The sequence below is a fragment of the Mya arenaria genome, chromosome 10, assembly GCF_026914265.1.
Source record: "Mya arenaria isolate MELC-2E11 chromosome 10, ASM2691426v1".
NCBI lineage: Eukaryota > Metazoa > Mollusca > Bivalvia > Myida > Myidae > Mya > Mya arenaria.
Window position 1 is genome coordinate 55504037 of NC_069131.1, and position 20987 is coordinate 55525023.

Consider the following 20987-nt stretch of genomic DNA (forward strand, 5'->3'; position numbering starts at 1 on the left):
GTAAAATACGAGAGTTATCCAAGATTGTTTTATAGTATTTTTAGCATCAAGTGTTTACCTAACTCGACAAGTTTTGAAAACATGTCAAATGCCCCGTAACGGGTAATGTCGGACGAAATGCAATTATCATCAAACGTGTCATTATGATGAATAAATGGTAACATTGAAATTAACAAAATCCTTTAATTCATGTTCTACATGTCTATTAACAATACTCGAATTCCGTTTAACAGGCCATTCACTCCTTTAAAGAATTGCTAAACATACATAGTGTGCATCATTGCATTTTAAATGTGATCTTGACCTTTGAGATAAAAGCGCAAATATCATGTGCGACAAATCTTCGAATGGAGCTATACAATTATGAGAAGTTCCATAAACAGTTAAAACACAAAGGGTTAGACGCAACGTATATACATGTACAGTCTATATTATGCAGCATGACCTTAAAGTGTGAACTTGACCTTTGATATAAAATCGCTAATTTTATGCGCAACAGGCATTTTTACGGTACTCAACAAGTTTGTACGTTTAATTGATTTTTCATTTATAGTTGATTTTTTTAGCTTAGAATAACTTGCTATGAAATATATAACTTTGACCTACGAGCGTGACCTTGACCTTTACGAAAATCTCGATTTATATGCATGACAAACCACCAATGGTGCTCTACCAATCATTGAAATTTTAATAGTAGTTATTACAGTGACACTGTTGTTCCGGACGGACGGCTGGACGAACGGAAGGATGGAGGTACGGTGCGATTCTCAGATTCTCCTCCCACCGAGGACTTGATACTAGATCTGTTAAAAAGCAGATATTGTTCACCCTTAATAATTCTTCTGGTTTCATTGATAACTTTTTAAGGAAATGCTTCTTAAAATCACCGTCTATTGGTAAGATACAAACAAAACTTGAATATAGAAATCATGTGCAACATTACTTTGCCATTCCTTTATGAATTTAATTTTGCTTGGCTTCCTTAGTAACCTTTTTTCCTCAGTCCGTGTGCAGACTTGGTATGCATGCAGACTTTGTTGTTAATGAACTGATCATTATGCTATGTATGCAGACGTGGCTTTTAAAGATCTTTTTATTATGGTATCCATAAGACTCTTGGCTTACAGAGAACGGTCAATTATGGTATAAGTGAAGACTTGACTGATGGAAACTGTTTAATTTTGGTATCAATTCAGACTTAGCTTTTGAAGAACTGTTCAATATGATATGTTTGTAGACGGTCTTATGAAGAAGGCAGACATAGCGATTGACTAGCTGCTCCCAAATTGTGGCTTTTAAACGTTTAAATGTTATTCAGATAGTCAAAAGCTAAGTATGTATGCATGGTCCAAACGCCGAGGAAGCACATGTCGACTTGGCTTTCGACTTAACCTCATCCAAAGGACATGCATGCAGATTTGACGTTTGATTACCTTATCCAAAGCACATGCATGCAGACTTGACGTTTGATTACCTTATCCAAAGCACGTGCATGCAGTCTTGACGTTTGATTACCTTATCCAAAGCACGTGCATGCAGTCTTGACGTTTGAATACCTTATCCAAAGCACATGCATGTAGACTTGGCGTTGGTCTACCTTATCCAAAGCACATGCATGCAGACTTGATGTTTGAATACCTTATCCAAAGCACGTGCATGCAGACTAGACGTTTGAATACCTTATCCAAAGCACGTGCATGCAGACTGGACGTTTGATTACCTTATCCAAAGCACATGCATGCAGACTTGACGTTTGAATACTTTATCCAAAGCACGTGCATGCAGACTAGACGTTTGATTACCTTATCCAAAGCACATGCATGCAGACTAGACGTTTGAATACCTTATCCAAAGCACATGCATGCAGACTAGACGTTTGAATACCTTATCCAAAGGACATGAATGCAGTCTTGGTATTTGAATAACTGATGTTAGAATTATCTATGCACACAAAGTGTTTGACTACCTATGCATGTAAACTTGACTTTTGTCTACCAAATCATGTACAACATGTATAATTGTCGTTTAAATGACTGATCAATGAAGACATGGTTTTTTACTAAATATTCCCAAATGTACCGTCGTCTGGACTTGGCGTTTGATTTCCTGGTCCAAATTCATGTATTTTCTACTCTCCCGTGTTATTGCATTGATAAAATATCAATGGCGAGTATTTTACTGTGTGGTGTTAATTACTACGTGAGTATACATGAAGTTTCACGATCATATATCAAAAGCATTCTCATTTATAGTGCATAATGAGAGCAAAGCTTTTGCTTCGATGACTTAGTTTATGCTGGCCTCGAACTTTGGCCCAACCATTCAGAATGGTTGTCTGATAGTTAATGGAGGCAAAACTGACAGACAAACAGCTGCATGTCCAGGATTGTATTGATAATATTTGGGCTGTCAAAATATTTTGATGATACATTTTCAACTTTACATGTCAGGCCGAATCACAAAAGGGATGAAAAGATAATAAAAATACACATATAAGAATATTTTTTATATATAAGTACGTATAAATAAATGGAAAAAGTATAATTTCATTAACTATATTTAAACGACAGAAACAACAGATAATGTGATAAAACCGACAAATAAGAGGTGTGTACATGTATAGGTTTTTCCTCGAAATGTCATTCAAGCACTTCATATCTGTATAACATATTCATCACAAAGAATACATTGAATATAACAATTATATTCATTCTAAATAATTTTTTTTTTTTTTTTTATTTGGTTAGATATTTTAAAACGATCGGAATCATACTATACATTTATAATATATAATTTTCAATGATGGCAGCTCAGCTAAAATCCATGCATACAGCACCTTGTTAAAAGTGTATTATCATTACAAAAAACAAATGGCACACTGTAATGAATAACGTTTTTGGCGAGTTAAGTATGTCTAAAAGAAAACTAATTATGATTTAAAAAAACAAAAACATCAAATCATTTTTCAAACAATCACTTGTTGTAATACAGTAAGGTTACAGATTAATTTTAGTAGACATTCTTTAACCAAAATTAAAATATTAGTAAGGTTACAGATTAATTTTAGTAGACATTCTTTAACCAAAATTAAAATATTAGTAAGGTTACAGATTAATTTTAGCAGACATTCTTTAACCAAAATTAAAATATTAGTAAGGTTACAGATTAATTTTAGTAGACATTCTTTAACCAAAATTAAAATATTAGTAAGGTTACAGATTAATTTTAGTAGACATTCTTCAACCAAAATTAAGATATTAGATTCAGAAATCAAACGTACTGGCAGTTTTTAAACAAAAATGAGACATAATATTTAAGAAAAACAATGCCATATAATGCAAAGTAAAAAAGCACAACATCAAACGTACATACAAGGAGGTAGATGTTCACAAATGAAGGGACCCTCTCACTAACTTCAAAAAGCAACTTTAGGGAAAAGAGTTTCCTTGCCAAAATGCAATTGTTTATTGTTTAGTATTCACTCAAAGGTTCCATAAGCTTTCATTATAATGAAAATGGCTATATATGAGTATCAGGTTGTCCGGTTAGCACACTCGCTTTTCATCTTGGCCTTTGGGATGTCCAGTGAGCGCAGTGGTTCGCTTACTCGCTTCCCACCAAGGCCTCCCAGGTTTGGTTTCTGGCTTGAGAGTATGTATCATTATTGTAAGTTTGGTTTGTGGTCACCAAACCTGACAAGTACCTCAGGTTTTCCCCATAACACAACACCACACCTTGCGCAATATCGTGCCAAACAGAGTGACTTAGCAGAAGTTATCTGTCCATTGTTGTTAAATAAATTTACACCAAAACTGGTTCATTCCAAACTTTTTTTTTTAAAGTTGCCAAAATGTTCATCTGTGAGACAGTGACTTTAAATATTCATTAAGGCTATGATAATATCTTAAAATTTTAAAAAATAAATAAATAAAATATCAAACATTACAATCTGGCATAAACACCATTTCCTTTTAAAAGCAATGCATCTTTTAACAAAGATGCTTATCTAAATTAATCTCTCATTTATGTACTTGCTTCAAAATATTTTTGATAAAATTAATTACTATTTTCACTTTCAGAGGGCACACAACACTTAAACCTAATAATTATGTAAAGTTATAACAAATGATTGGAAAGCTGCCATGGCAAACCATTATAAATTTTACCTTTCTTGGCCTAGATTCAATAAAGAGCTTAGTGACCTTAAGTATCACTTCTTTCATCCATCTGTTATGTATTTGGTTCTCTTTCATACAATATATTAATTATTAGACTTTAAAAGTATTTTTTGTTCATATGGATATTTTGCTCGAAACTAAGGGAAACGGTCCCATTTGAATAAAACCATTTTTAATGTTTTCTTCACACATCAGGGCTTCTAAAATTTTGGAACCTAAATCGGTCCAGGCACGATCAAGCCACCCCCCCCCCACCCCCGCCCCCCACCTCCCAAAAAAAATACACAACAAAAAAAACACACACAAAAATACATTTTTTACCTGAATATTGTCGTGAAAAAAAATAGTTTGAATAATATGGAAGCAAGTTCTTTATGACCTCCTAATGAAGATCACTCAATTGAAGGCAAACATTTATATTACAGCAAAACTGTTTTCTCATCTATTATCTAATCAATCCATCTTTGGCAAACAGTCATTTTTTCAATCATTTTTGATACCAAATGACAGTGAATTCAATTTAATTCAATAAAGTGTTTTTTTAATCCCTTAAACAGATCGACACGATCATTTTCATTTATTTACATGTACTATCATTTCTCTTAGATCTTTCACTATCAAATCCCACTTTTTCTTATTTAAAACAATGGTTTCACCTAGCCTTTTGAGTAATAAAATCTAAAGAGAAAAACCCTCAAGTTCAGTCTGTTTCTGTGCCTGTTAAATGATGTTACATTTTCTTAATACAATGACATTTTCTAGCCCTTAAGTTAAAACAAAATCTAACATTAACTCCAAACAAGTCCAAACGCATCCAAGCCTTAAAACATCTTTCCACTTTTCCAAACAATTTTTTCTAGCCCTTATTTAGGCCTAAAAAAAATTACATTTGGTTCGGTTACCCGACCCTATCTACGGAATAGGCGCCGACCCTACCGTTTTTATAATCAGTTTGAAAAAAAAAATGAAATTTTTTTCTCTTTTTTTTTTTGGTTTTTAAATATGGCGTTCAAAACCTTAAATGCTTATACAGGAGATAACTTTAACACCATTCTCCAATGATGAAAATGACATTCTTATATAAAGCTAAATAAAGCCCCCCAAAAAATAAAAAAATAAAAGCTTACCTACCCTACCTATTTTTGAAAAGGATGTAACCCTAACCAAACAATTTATTTTTTTAGGCCTTATCACAAATCAAACAATAATTATAACTTCCATCAAGTTCAAACTCTTTCTGCACCTTCAGACGGCTTGCTTTCACCTTCTAAATCCTTGGTGATGGTTATTTTTTCAGATGCATCTCCTTTATTATCATAGAGAGGAAACTCGCAGCAGAAGAGGCACTTGAGGGGGCGGGGTAGGCAGCCGTAGCAGGCTGGAGGTAGGGGGATAAGCACACTGGTTCGGTTCTTGTACGCTACATAGGCTTCGTTTCTGAAATGTATGTAGGTTTTTGTTGATAATCAAAACAGTATTTCATTTAACAATTTAAAGCGAGCAAAAGAAGTTTGAATAACATGATACAAAAATATCCAAGTTGTTAGTGTTGAGTATGTATGCATCTGCAAATCTTAAAATATATATATATATATATATATCTTAAAGGGACTGTACACCAGAGTGTTGTATCCACTGTGCTACGAAGGCTTACCCTAAACGATTGGAATATTTAAGCTATATACCTAACATGGTCATAACATTGACTAGCCAATCACGCATAAGGAATGAATTCTACTAGGTAGACGTACCTAGTAATCTGTTTTAATGGAAAAATACGGAAAAACTGCAAAAAATTAATTAATTGTAATTTATGTGGTACTTCAGTTATTGAGTTTCAATGCATTGTACACATCGATACCAAGTCTATGTCAGTTTTCAACAATTTTCTCTCTTTTTTTTAGCTGTTTCATCATACAGAGTACAGCCCCTTTAAAATATGTATATATCTTATCTGCATATATTTTAATTTTGAGATAATTGTTTAAAGCGAAAGTACTTGAATGGCATGTAGCAAAAGTACTTGAGTATGTATGCATCAGCAAATCTTCAAATATGTATATTTTAAACTGCATATATATATATTTCAATTTTGAGATAATCATTTAAGCGAATGTACTCGAATGGCATGTTAAGCTATCAAAGATTTATATACATGCACCTCAATGCGCTCAGGTAGTTTATAGATTGAGAATAATATTAATTTCTGTCACACGCTTGTATCATTTTAGAGCCAAGCTTTAACACTACACTACAACACTTAAATTTCTACAACCTTGTCACTTGAAATATTTTCATACTTGAAAATGCTGACACTGCCTTTACAGTTTTTGAACACATTTGTGGAGAATTCTAATAATTAATATTTAAATACTGAAAAAAGTCACAATGGTTTGAACAACTTCCACTCCCTTAGTTACAGTGGTGGCTAATGCAATTTAGCACATGACACATTGCACCTTTTTTAAAGAATAGGAAGACTAAGTTCAGACTGTATATCTTGTTTTACATAACATTGGGCTAATTGTTCAGAACATTTCTAAAGTTATTGTTGTTAACGTGATCGTTGTTAACTTTCAAATCTTTGATACTGTGAAAGTTCCATGGACACTCAAGTGATCAGTAGTTCTTATCACAAATATTAAAACAAATGATTTAGCTATGCTTGTTCTATTGTGTTTATACAATGTACATCAGCACATAATAAAATAGTTCACCTTCAAAAGTTAACAATGATGTTATTAACAATCTTGTTAACTTTAACAATGATCAGAACAATTGACCTTTTGTTTTTTTTCTCCAACGAATTTTTATTTTGTGTAATGTTATAATTTTCACTCTGCGAATTAAGTGGAAATTTCCAATTTACTGCAGTGAATTTCTTAGTTACTGTAACTTACAGGAGATACATTGTGCTAAACATTTGAATAATTAAAAGACCAAATAATCACTTACGTATAATATCTCTCATCCGCTTTTTTCTCCAACAGCGGTATTCCACTCAGGAAAAGTAGAATGGCGGATATAAAAATAGGGGAGAGAACTGCAGCCCACTCTTCCTTGTAAAGTACACTTGTACTAATTATGAAGATGCCGATCCAGAGTAAGATTTCACCAAAGTAGTTCGGGTGACGAGAGATTTCCCACAGGCCTGAAATAGATAATCAAACATAAAATTGTAGAAAATATCTAATCTATTTAAAACTTTCATGATATGCTTTTCAGTGATTCAAACAGATTTATCAGTGAAATAAAAATAATATTTCACTGACTCAAAGAGTGAAAAAATTAATTTGATATATTTAAATGTTTTGAAAAATAAGCCTGTTCTGCTATTCAAAACAAACATCAGCACACACAGAACTGGGATACAATATTTACAATGTTTTTTTCCAATAAATTGCAGTAGAATTTCTTTCAATGTTTCTTTTAGACCTGACATAAACAAAAAAAAAATTCAATTCATTTAACCTTAATAACACCAAACTTAAATATTAAACTTATAGAACTGATGTTACTCATTCAAATACAAGACAATCATACACGGAAAAAAACATACATGTATAATAAAAAAAATACTTTCAATGTCACAGTTTATATTTCACCTCGTGAAAACCAAAGTTAATATTTTAGTCACGTGAAATATAACTTATGTTACTCACTCAGTGAGATATATCATGATCATACACTGAAAAACAAAACAATCCTTTATAATCAATATAATAGTAGCATAAAGTTTCTGTAGATTAAGAGGGCCGTTCTTAAATTATGTAGTCTTTCGAGTTTCCAGTAAATAACTTAGCTTGACAAGTCCGATTTTATACAATGGTTCCTATGTATATATCGGTTTGCAGTACAGCAAAGAATAAAATGATATTCGGATTTAATAGTGATATGTGAACATAATTTGCATTAACATTTGGGGTGATAATCTATCCCATTGCTGAACTGATTTCTCAAACAAAGGAGCCCGTGTAGTTAAATACCATACCTACATCATTAAAGTTGTCAATTTATTGAAGTCGTCCGTCACTATTGAGCTTGTATTACAATAAAAACACAGGGATAAGCCTAGTATTTAAACATTTAGTTCACAATGCAAGGGCCATTACTGCAATGAACTAGAGACATAAACGTATAAACATAGCATCCATAAATACAAACACCACAAATAGCTCTATCGATAAATGATTGAATGACCGCCTTGGGATGGCAAAGCTTCATTTTCCCTAACTGGGAGTTTTTCACATTGGGTTTACGTCTAAATCCCGCGTATGACAAGAGATCATCGCTGATAGGGCCAAATATCTTATACTATCATATTGTTATCAGTGGTTTATAAAAATATATTCAGATACTTTTGATGGTTCACTGTTTAAAAACAGTAAAATACAACTTTTTATATCAGTCAGCGTCTTACACATTTGGCACACAGCTTGAACAAACTGATTTTATACTATGAGAATCATTTTCACAGTGGAAAGATGTTATCGCAAGTTTTTGTAATTGAAAAGATTTTATCGTTTTTTTTGTAATTGAATAACAATTACTTTTTGAAAACGTTAGTCCACAAATTTAAATTTAAATAGATTTTTTAGTTTTGTAGAGATATCAGCTTTGTTTAATTTCGATGGACATCAACTACTTGGGGCATTTAAATTGATGTCCAACAGAAAAAGGACAATTATCCTATACATATATACATAGGCATTGTAATACTATCTTTCAAATGAAATATAATGATGTTCTTTCTTATACATTATACATTATAATACATTATAATAGTGTTCTACCTATAAATACACTAAATGATGTACTATGTTTCAGATAGAATTTATGGTGTTCTATCTTTCTGATACAGTATAATGGCGTTCAATCTTTCTGATACAGTATAATGGCGTTCAATCTTTCTGATACAGTATAATGGCGTTCAATCTTTCTGATACAGTATAATGGCGTTCAATCTTTCTGATACAGTATAATGGCGTTCAATCTTTCTGATACAATATAATGGCGTTCAATCTTTCTGATACAGTATAATGGTGTTCTATGTATATATACAATAAATGTTGTACTATCTTCAGCTAAAATATAATGGTGTTCCATCTTTTTGATACAGTATAATGGTGTTTAATCTTTTTAATACAGTATAATAGTTTTCTTCTTTTCAGATACACTATAATAATGTTAAATCTTTCAAAAACGATATAATGGTGTTCTATATTTCGGACATAATGATAATAATGGTGTAGTATTTTTTAGATACATTTCAATGGTTTCCTTTCTTTAAGGTATCCGACGGGAGGTCGAGCCTTGTAAAGAAGTAAATGAAGTTTTTGAACTAGTTAGTAAGTAGGAACCTTTCCTTACTTTACCGACTTACTCAATTAAAAATGTTCATTAACGGTAATAGGTAATCCTAAACGTACACATCCGAACAGAGTTTGAATTTCTTAGAATTAAATGCTAGAATGAGTACACAATATATATTTTCGTTCCAATATTCCATCCCTTTGGTTATAGAGTTCTTACATTGTTATGATTTGTTTAAATTAAATAAGAAATTCTATGATTGTTAATACTTAAGGTATGTTATATTCAATTGTGCCAAACAGTAACTTTCCCTATCATGCTTTTGTTTTATTTTATAGAAGCAAAGTCTGGACCCTTCATGTCAATGCTCCAAGACTTGTTCTCAAGAGCCTTGACTACGCATGTTGGAAACCAGTTCAAACACACAATCTACGCAATGATCAATTTTGAGCTAGTTGGAGTCGACAATATTATAAAGGATGAGGAAGCGAGTGCAAGAAGCATAGATGGCGGTTTTGAATATTCGTGAAAAGTATCTAGTAGATACACTCAAGCAGGTTTTAAGGAAATTGCCTCAGAGAGAAATGTCCGAGAGCCGTTCAGGTATTCTTCTTCAGTTGCTAAACCCGTGTTCATCTGGATCTACTTCGTTGATCAGAATAATAAATACTACTGGTTGTGCAAGGGGCTTAAAAGGATACCAGATCAAAGTGTGTTCGTTGATCGTGATGGCAAAGTAAATGATGCTAAATATGGAATTCTGTTCTCGCCGGCAAATTAAACTTATATTTCACAGTTCCGCATGATGCAGAAATTTCAAGTGGGCGAAATTGCTAAATTTATAACGAATGTGGACAAGACGTGTTTGTCAAATGCACGAAGAACAATTTTCTATGATCAAAGCTTTCATTTTCATAGCTTTTTCTACTACTGTCCGCATTTTTGAAGGTGTTTGTCTTGTCTCTCCGGATGAGTATGTTGAGTTTGCTAAAAGAAAGTTTGGGGAAAACACAATCAAAATTTAAGTACAATAATTCAAATTATAACGCAAAATCGACGCAAGAATCTGGAATTTTCGTAATTATAGCTTTTTGCAATGTGTGCTTTTAGTGTTCAGTTTGTGATTTTTTTATCTTTGGTTTGTCCACGAAGAAGGCATACAATTTTCCACAAAAACACAGCTAGTATCAAGTGACAGAGAGAGTTGATAATAAATGGAAAACACTATTAACTGTAATCTCTTACGAGACGACATAACTATCTACTAGTCGTCAGCGGAGATTTCACCAAATACAGAACTATATTACTATGTACGTGTTTGCCTGTGGGTTTGTATCCGAATAAGAGACACTTATCCTATGTACGTGTTTGCCAGTGGGTTTATATCCGAATAAGAGACACTTATCCTATGTACGTGTTTGCCTGTGGGTTTGTATCCGAATAAGAGACACTTATCCTATGTACGTGTTTGCCAGTGGGTTTATATCCGAATATTAGACTGTATTACTATGTACGTGTGTTGCTAGTGGGTCTGTACCCGACAACATAGTTTATTACTATATACGTGTTTGCCAGTGAGTTTGTACCCGCATAAGAGAGGTTATTACTATGTACGTGTTTGCCAGTGAGTTTGTACCGAATAAGAGACTATTACTATGGACGTGTTTGCCAGTGAGTTTGTGCCCGAATAAGAGACTATTACTATGTACGTGTTTGCCAGTGAGTTTGTGCCCGAATAAGAGACCTTATTACTATATACATGTTTGCCATTGAGTTTGTATCCGAATAAGAAACTATTACTATGTACGTGTTTGCCAGTGAGTTTGTGCCCGAATAAGAGACTATTACTATGTACATGTTTGCCAGTGAGTTTGTGCCCGAATAAGAGACCTTATTACTATATACATGTTTGCCATTGAGTTTGTATCCGAATAAGAGACTATTACTATGTACGTGTTTGCCAGTGAGTTTGTGCCCGAATAAGAGACAGTATTACTATATATGTGTGTTGCTAGTGTGTGTGTCATAAAACGAGACATTGTTACTATCTTTGTAACATAATAAATTAATTCTTTATAACTATATTTGCATTTGCAAAGGAACTTGTAACATAGTGCGAGACTTACCTTCTACGTTTTTACAGTGGATTTGTACCGCTCCATCATCTATTGTAATGTTTTTACCGCTTGTTTGCTTGCAGTTTTCCGCTACTTTAGAAACAGTCTAATAAACAGTCATAATATCACTACTCTGTTGTTTGTATATCTAACAAAAATACAAAGTACGATTGTCATATTGCCGTTTGCAAAAGGCAGTATATGACAATATTATACATCATCATGAAACTGAACATGGGTGGCGACAAAGGTAAAATGTGCTTTAAAGGAACAACTTTGTGTTGGATATTGAATCATGTTGATAATATTGAACATTTTATAAATCGGAGTGGTTCAACTGTTAAAGGACCAAATGAAATTAAATTATCAAATTTTACATTTTTACAAGCTTTAAGAAACGTGTTTTTCAAAATACATCCAGTCTTGTCAACTCAAAAACGATTTGTTTCAACTTGAATCAATCAGCTTAACAGACGTGAAATCTGAAATTCTAAGTATGAAATGTGTATTCCCTCAAGAGATTTGTAAGAACAATTTGAGATACGTTATTGACTTCATAGTCAGTTCTTCTGCTTAAGGAAATTTGGATCTGTTTGGCTGAAAGGTCATATCAGTATACGTACGTACACAATTGACCATTTGTACATTTAAATGCTTTCTTTTCTCTGCAACAATAATAAGTCGATTTAAAAGTCTAAAGCTCATTATATGCCGTTTGATTTGATATCAAATATGAGTGAACACAAGTATTGCTCCTTCTAAAATGGATAACCCCGCATTATTACCTTCATAGTTGTTAGGCTAAAGGCCGCAGGCCTGCAAACTTAAGTACATGTACCGCAAATCGAAATCAGGTATCGTTAGTTCTACGTATTGACAATATGGAAATTTCAACCGGGTGCCACGATGTGCTTCCCCGCCGTTACGTGCTGGCCACGCTATCGCCTCGTTGCTATTAGTGGAACCTTGAGGGGTATAGTGAGGTTCTCTGGTCAAGAAGACCAGTCAAGGGATTGATGTTGATACATGAGCAACCAAGGGAGAGGTCTAGCCTCATTATGCGCTCTGAGGACCAAAAAGGGGGACATCGTGAATTTAATACAGGCACACGAATGCCTGTACAACAACAATGAGTATATTTTAATTTTTACTTTACTTTTGATTTTTATTTATAAAATTATTATTTTATTGCTATTTATATTTGCAATTTGCAAAGTCAATAAGCTTTGCGTTTTCATGGTTTTTTACAAATATATTGAGTGACGTTTATAGGGCCATGGCAGCGGAACCAACTAAAACTATATAATTTTTTAATGTGTCCCTTTTTGTACCATTGTACAGTTTGAGGACAATAGGCATTATTTTTACATGTAGATGGTAAAGACTACTGAATGGCCCTCATTACCTAGTCGCTGAACCAGCAAACCATATTTGACCGCCTAACCATTTCCATAGGCCAAGTGGGGTTTGGCGCAAGGAAGACAGCGAGGTTAACAATTGGTGCCACTTTATATGTCACAGTGTGATTTTTCAGTACAGTATAGTTCCCTAGTGTACCACCGCCCCGGCCTCAACCAACGACACCGGAACCGGGACCCACATGAAGAAGATAAAGCAATTAAAGTCAGTTGGATCCCTGTACGTCAAGGAACTGCATGAGGTCATAAAGCGGACTGCAAATCCGGTGCAGGTGGCCACGCAGATGGCGGGTGGCTCTGACAGCTGTAGCAAGCATGGGTTTCTTCCTAAATACAGCAGATTCATGACAGTCTCTAGCAGAGGTGGGTTCAACCTTATTTATGCTGTTCTTTTGTTCTTAAAGTACAGTTCAGTACAGTACGATGCAGTGTATATATTCGCCAGTTCAGTACTTCTTTCAGAATTATCATAATTATTTCATGTTTTCCAACTGATTAAATTATAAATGTTCCAATACTTCTATATTATCAACAATAATCTTTTTACAGCTTTATGAATGAAAGGCCGGAAGTCAAGCCATACGGGAGATTTCCACGCAGCAGTGACAGGTCCTGCAACAGCAGATCCTACAGAATCAGGTGAATATTCACATCTGAAGATTGCCCAACTTCCAATAAGTTTATTATAGTTCACAAAGTGAATTTGCAATGAATAAAATTCTTCTGTCGAAATCGCTCTTTCGAAATTGACAAATTAGAAGTTAACTAAGAGACCTGTAGCTTATAATTTATTTGGTTTATTTTTAGTAATCTGTACATTGACGTTTTGAACACAGTACTTTGTACATACCAGTATATACATTACATTATGAATTTGTATGCAAATTAAAGGTATGCCATTGTGCGTCCTATATGTTTTGTAATTTAAGATTGCAGTGCAGAGCCAGGCTTAGGAGAAGTTAAGGACTCTTTGATCAGTACAGCATCCTCCAAGCGTGGCAGACGCATTACCAGGATCCCACCGCCAGCCGGAAGTATTTTGTGGACATGCTTCGCTTTATCCTCATCAGCGTCCTGGAGCAGCACCTCCATACCCAGCAACACGACTCGGTATACGTTTGTCGGCACAGGTCGCTCTGCCTCCGAATCCACTGCCATAAATCGCCATGCCACGCGGCTAACGCGGTCACAGTATGTTCCTCTTGTGACCTCCTCGTCTGTACATGAGTCATAAACTGTGGTGGACACACAACCCATATTTGCAGCGTCTATCATCAGCTCCAATTTGAATTGTTCAGAGTTTGCTGACCTTGAAAACATCACAGTTCACAAGTGTGGACTGTACCGCAGACTGTGTCAAAGATTGTGTTAGACTGTTTTTTTTTCTTATCGCATTGTTATTTTGTTACAAGTTAATGTGGTTTTATAAATGTTATTAGGTGTACTATTGTCCGTTTAAAAACCCTCCTTTGTACTTTGGTTGTTCCTCTTTCATTTGTTTTGTTGCATTCATTAATTATAAAGTTTCTGTGCCCCTAAAAGACAAAACCTAAATGTTTTCTTGTCCGTACATCTGTACGTCCAAGTGTTAGTGCCAAAAGGTTCTGTCGCACGCTGAGCAAACATTATTACACAAGGCCTTAATGTGTTGAAAATAGCTGTATTTGGACTTGCGTCGAACACTGAACAAAATGTTTATTACTAAGGAAACTTCAAAAAAATAGTGTTCACCATACAGTGTTGTGCACGTTGGCTTTTGCACCTCATTTAATCTGAGGACAGAGGAGTTTGGGAAACAACAAGTGACAAATGTTTACAATCTACGGTATATTTTTGCGTTTAATTTGTGAGCAATTTGCACAAATGCCGGGTCAGAGCACAGAGTCAGACCATGCGGACCTACAATGCTTTACTGTCTGTTTATTAGGAGACGTATTGCTATATAAAGAAGCGTTGCTAATTGGCCGCCCTGTATTTGTCATTGCCTCCAATCACTTGCTGCTTGTCGTCCAAGTTCGCACCCTGTTACCAGTTACCCTTGATGACCTTGTGGTTGTCACCCGCTTGTCAACCAGGCAATTTTGCGAGTATGCATTTTGGGCCGCTATGTTGTTTTACAAGCAAACGCAGGCGCGAAAAATGGACTCGACCGTTTTCGGTTTCTCTTAGAGTTTTGAGCAGGTAGCCAAAGCGATTGGCAAGTATGCCTATTGAATTATCCACCACTCTTCTAGCTTGCGACAATCGATAGTTGAATATTCTCTTTTCATTGTTTGTATGTCGCCTTGAAAGAGGTTTCATGAGCCCAGTTTTCATGCCGAATGCTTCGTCAGCAATTATGTTTTAGGGGCTGTCCCTGTCTTTATGAGTTAGAGGGCCTGGTTGTGGCTAAACGATGTAGTCACAGTCATTCAAGATAAGCGCATCTGAAAAGGAACCATGTCAACCGACATTGTCATTGTAGTCAGCTTCTAACAGAACCATAAGGGCGATAAGTGGTACCCCTTGTACTTAAAAAACATAGATTCACCCTTCTTCAGTTTTCGTAAGGCCACACTCTTCCCGCGTAGTGCACCGAAAGTATGTGGAAAATGCCATCTCGTGTTGAAAAATTCTGCTTCACCTCGCCACTCACCTAGTGATGTTGATGCATATTATTCTGCTACGACTCGCACTATTCTTTGCCAATGTAGGAAATGGTGATCTGGGCTACATTAGCGAGTGGTTTATGTATCCATCGTCAAGGTGACGGAACTTGAACGCATTTAGTTGATGATACTTGCTTAAATCCTCGCGACATCGGGACCAGCACCATAAATCTTTTACCCATTTCCCTCTATCTTTGAACATGTTCATAATACAAATTTTCGGATAATATACTTTTTAGAATTTATTATTTATTATGTTGTAGCCACGTTGTTCTACGTTTGCTGACGCTGTAGCCACGTTTTCGAACTCAGCATAACGTAGCGGTTAAAACGTGACACTATGACTGGGGCATAAGATGCAATGAAAAATTAATATTAGTGATACCACTTAAACGCCTCGTCGTGGACGGCGTATGGACAGGCTGTAGTTACCATACCACGTTTGACACGAACATAAATATTCGCTTTCCGTTCTTTATGTCGATGAATAAATCATATGACTAAATATTGTCGCCGACAAAACTTTCGCTAGGAACTCAACAGCAGACATCGTCCAAATGCATATCAAGTTTGTATAAATACGTAACTGTGAAAAAATGAATACAGAATATACTTCAAAACTCTAAGATTCCGTTTGGAATAAAATTTTGTTTCATAAAACAAACTCATTTCTCATTAAACTGTGATTTGCTTTAGGTATTGTATATATTTAAACCTGGCATTAGAAGTACTAATCTGTAGTGTATCCATGCAGGTTTGGCTCCTGGATAAATATTAGTAGTATTATCATACCGGCTTGGCTTAAAAGGAACAGATCGGAATGGTATCCGTGCTCGGCTTTTGAATAACTGACTGGTGTGGTATAATTGAAGGCTTGACTTTTGAATTGCTCATCAAAATGATATGAATTCAGACTTGGCCTTTGAATCACTTATCAGACTGATATAAGTACATGCATGGTTGGCTTTAAAATTAACAATCAGTACGGTATGCAGCAGGCCTTATATTTGAATTATCAATCGGTATGATAAACATACAGACTTGGCTTTTGAACTATCAATCAATATAGTATGCATGCATGTATGCTTTGTTTTTAAAGTGACACTCTTATTCAAAATCAATACATACACATTTATAACAAACATCAATTTTGACCAATAAACCTTTAACTACTTACTAATTAATGCATTTATGGAAAATATTAATAACTGATAACAAAATTGCAACCGTGTATTTGATAGCAGAAAGCGCAAACATATTAAATGATTGGTGAATGCTAAAAGATTTACTATAGTCTCATAAGGTAGAAATACCGTGTGTTATACTCATTTTTTCAATCTCGGTATACTTCATAAGAACCATTGTTTTCGACATTCATTCATCCTTTTTGGAATATTAAATCAATATTATTAATTGTGGTAAATCTTTTTGGGAGTAAGAGTGCATCTTTAAACTTTTATTCAGTATGTTATGCGTTTGTTTCCGACGATCTTGTTATAATTAAGGCAGTTTAAATGGGGGTAAATGTCAAGGATGACGAAGTATCCTATAGGTTACACTTAAAGGCCTAGTTAAAGCCTTCTAAAAGTGACCCCCCCCCCCAAAAAAAAAAAAAAAAAAATAAATAAATAAATAAATAAAAAGAAATATGTGTACAGTACACAACCTATGTTTATCGATCTTAAACTACTTGCATTGATCCCTCTTATCAGATCTGAGTATCCTGCTGTGCAGTTTGGGAGGTTTTATTATAGAAATGGACCCTAAATGGCCCTGTGCCAATAATCAAGTAAACATGAAATCGGCCCCTACTGTGATACCAGTGCAACTAGCAGAAGATGCACAGCAAGGGATTATTATGCCAAACATTCCTTAAACTATGCCTTTAAAGTTGAACTATTAAATGTTTGTAGAACGAAGCCTTTATACGAAGATTACTAATGTATTGCTACAGCATGTAGGTTTGGATTTTTTTTCTCATATATATTTTATATTTATAGTAGAGAGTTATTTTCTGTTGATTATAAATAGATAAATTGCCACACGCCGGTATAGACAATAACATAGCTAACATGGAAGAAAATTGCACGGACTTTGTTGTGTGTAAAATGTAGACTTACACAAATTGCAGCTTATTGTATTAACAATAAATTTAATTAATTTTCTCATTGAAATAGATAATGTATCAAGAGACCAACTGGCGGACTTTCTACTTGGTAAGCTATGTGTTTTATGGTACAACATTTCACGATAATGGTAATACAAGTCCTGATAGTATGAAACATTCAAACGAGTGAAGTAATGGAAAGCATTTTTATGGAATAACCAAACAACTTAGAAACAAAGTTCTTAATGAAGTCACATACATAAATGAAATATGAAAGACACAAGATCATACTAGTGGTAGTCTATGCTTTAACAGTAATTATCTGGTCAATGCAAGCGCCCTTTAGTGAAATTCAAATACATAACATGACCTAACTTTACTCACGCCACCAGTTAACGTTAGTATTCAGGAACATTGTTTTCGAATAAAACATGAGAATAAGCCCGAAGCAGAAAACGCATCCTATCTATGTTGACCACTAGGTGTTTGCCATTTCGACGATCATAATTTGTAACACTTTTATATGCACGAGCAGCTCGTCAATACAACGAGGCGATTTCGCTTAATCAAAAGTAATAGCGATTGACTAACAAACTTCCCTCATATAATGATCAAACATTCACTTTTGTAGAAATGGCCGCATTACGTCTTGACGATTTATTTATACTCGTTAAATAAGTACCGTTAATGTTGTTGTTTTTTGTACTGTGACATTTAATAATTGTTTCCGTATAAGAAATGTGTTTATTTTGCTGAGATATAAAACATTGTCTTCTTAGTTTTCTCAATAAAGTGAAATCTGTAACTTCTGACTTGTTTCGCTGGGGTAGCCTCCCTTAACTTCAATACACAAAAGTACGTAACATATTCATACGCGCAAGCCATTCCATGTATGAACATTTTACAGATAGCGGTAAATTTAAAGCACATTTTAGCCGAAAAATAGAAAGGTATGTACAGTGATGTATGTTAAAAAAGAAATATCACGATAGGATCTGCATCACGTCTTGTTCGGTGAGTAAACACGTATCAGTCTCGACCCGACGTGAAACAGGTCACCAGAAAAGAGTCCTATCATAATTGTCCCTATATTTTCACCGGAAGCAGTAGTCCATGTTTGAATTGTTCAGTTAGTGGTTTCCGTTTTCGCTTGGTTTCTGAAGATCTAGTCTGTATGGAATGAATGTATACTCGGTTTTTACATTGATGGGAAGCATTGTACATATACAATATCTTCAGAAAAGCTGAATATGGCATCAATGTGGCTTTTGAATGACTGATTGGTATCTTATACGTGTATGTAAAAAGGGCTTATGAAGAACTGTTCATTATGGTGGCATCCATCCAAATTGACTTTTGAATAATTGATCAATACGGTTGGTATGCAGAATTGGCTTATGAATTATTGAACGGCTAAGTATAGATGCAGACTTAGCTCTTGAAAAAAAATTCATTGAAGTATCGATGAGACCCAATTTTTGTTGAATTTATCAGTATGTAAGGCATGCAGACTTGGTTTTTGAATTACTGACCGATATGGTATGCATGCAGACCTGGGTTTTGAAGAAATGTTTATAATGGTATTCATGCAGACTTGACTTTTGAATAAGTGACTTTGGTAAGCATGCAGACTTGGATTTGGAATTATTGATAAGTACGGTATGCATGCATAATTGCCCTCTGACTTATTGGTCTGTATAGTATACATGCAGACTTGACTGTTAACTAATTGATCACTATCTTATGCATGTGGTAGAAAGGTCCTTCCCCTACGTCGTATTCATTATATTCAAACACAACTCCCTATACGAGTAAGTATGATAGAAGGGTTTAAGGTAGAGGGTAATGGGAGGATGCTGCACCCTGTTGTTTTTTTTCGGGGGGGGGGGGGGAGCAAAATGTTTAAGATATTAATTGCGTCTACTTAAAACTTGGAATGAGATTATGAATTCAAACAAACTTTGCATATTGGGTAGTTTAAAACATAGATATATATATCCACCAATTATGAAGAGCAAAACGAATTTACAATTGACAAACCTCTACGGTGATATTACTTAATATGTGCGTATAGTACATGTTTGAGCTGTTAAACATTTATATATGCAATGTAATCGGGTGAATTGCCACTACTACATATGCTTAAATAAGTCCCTCTTAGAGTAATACAAGCTTCGCGCATTGATTCTGTAGCAGATAGATGTGTGTTTTTTACATACAACACCCAAGTGCGTGTATTAATCAACAGTGGAAACTAAATTCTGACCATGAAAATGTTAGTCGTTCAGGTTATGCTGCTTGAGAAATTACACACAACGACTGAGAATTTACTTGGATTGTATGCACTGTGCTGCTTGTGGAGTTTTGTGCTGTTCTTCCTTGTTTCTTGTTTGTGATTTTATGTTCTATGTTATTGGCGTTTACCCAGTGCCATTAAACCGTTTTTATGTTTAAACTTTTTGCTACTGAGCTTGTTTCTGTAGCTTTTGCATAAATATTGTAAAAATATCGCCACCGTCTAGAGTAGTCCCAACAGATGTCTAGCATGTTATCCAATCCAGTTTTAGAAAAATACACCAAGACCATGTCGTCCGCCACTGTCGGAGAGTACATTTTCAGGTCATGTTTAAATACATTAGGATCAAGTTTCAACAAACACCAATCACTCAAAAAAAAACACAACGTCATAAGCTAACGTTTAGAAATATAATACATAAATGATATTGTGGGACAAATCCCCTTGTTACATTTTGAAATATTACACATAAATGATATTTTGGGACAAATCACCTAGCTACGTATAGAAATATTACACATAAATGATATTTTGGGACAAATCCCCTTGTTATATTTTGGAATATTACAAAAACATGATATTTTGGAACAAATTACCTAGCTACGTTTAAAAATATTACACATAAATGATATTTTGGTACAAATCCCCTTGTTACATTTTGGAATATTACAAATAAATGATATTTTGGGAAAAATCACCTAGCTCCGTTTAAAAATATTACACATAAATGAAAATGAGGGACAAATCCGGTTGCTATGTTTAGAAATATTATAAATATATGACAGTGAGGGACAAATCCGGTTGGTATGTTTAGAAATATTATAAATATATGATAGTGAGGGACAAATCCGGTTGCTATGTTTAGAAATATTATAAATATATGATAGTGAGGGACAAATCCGGTTGCTAT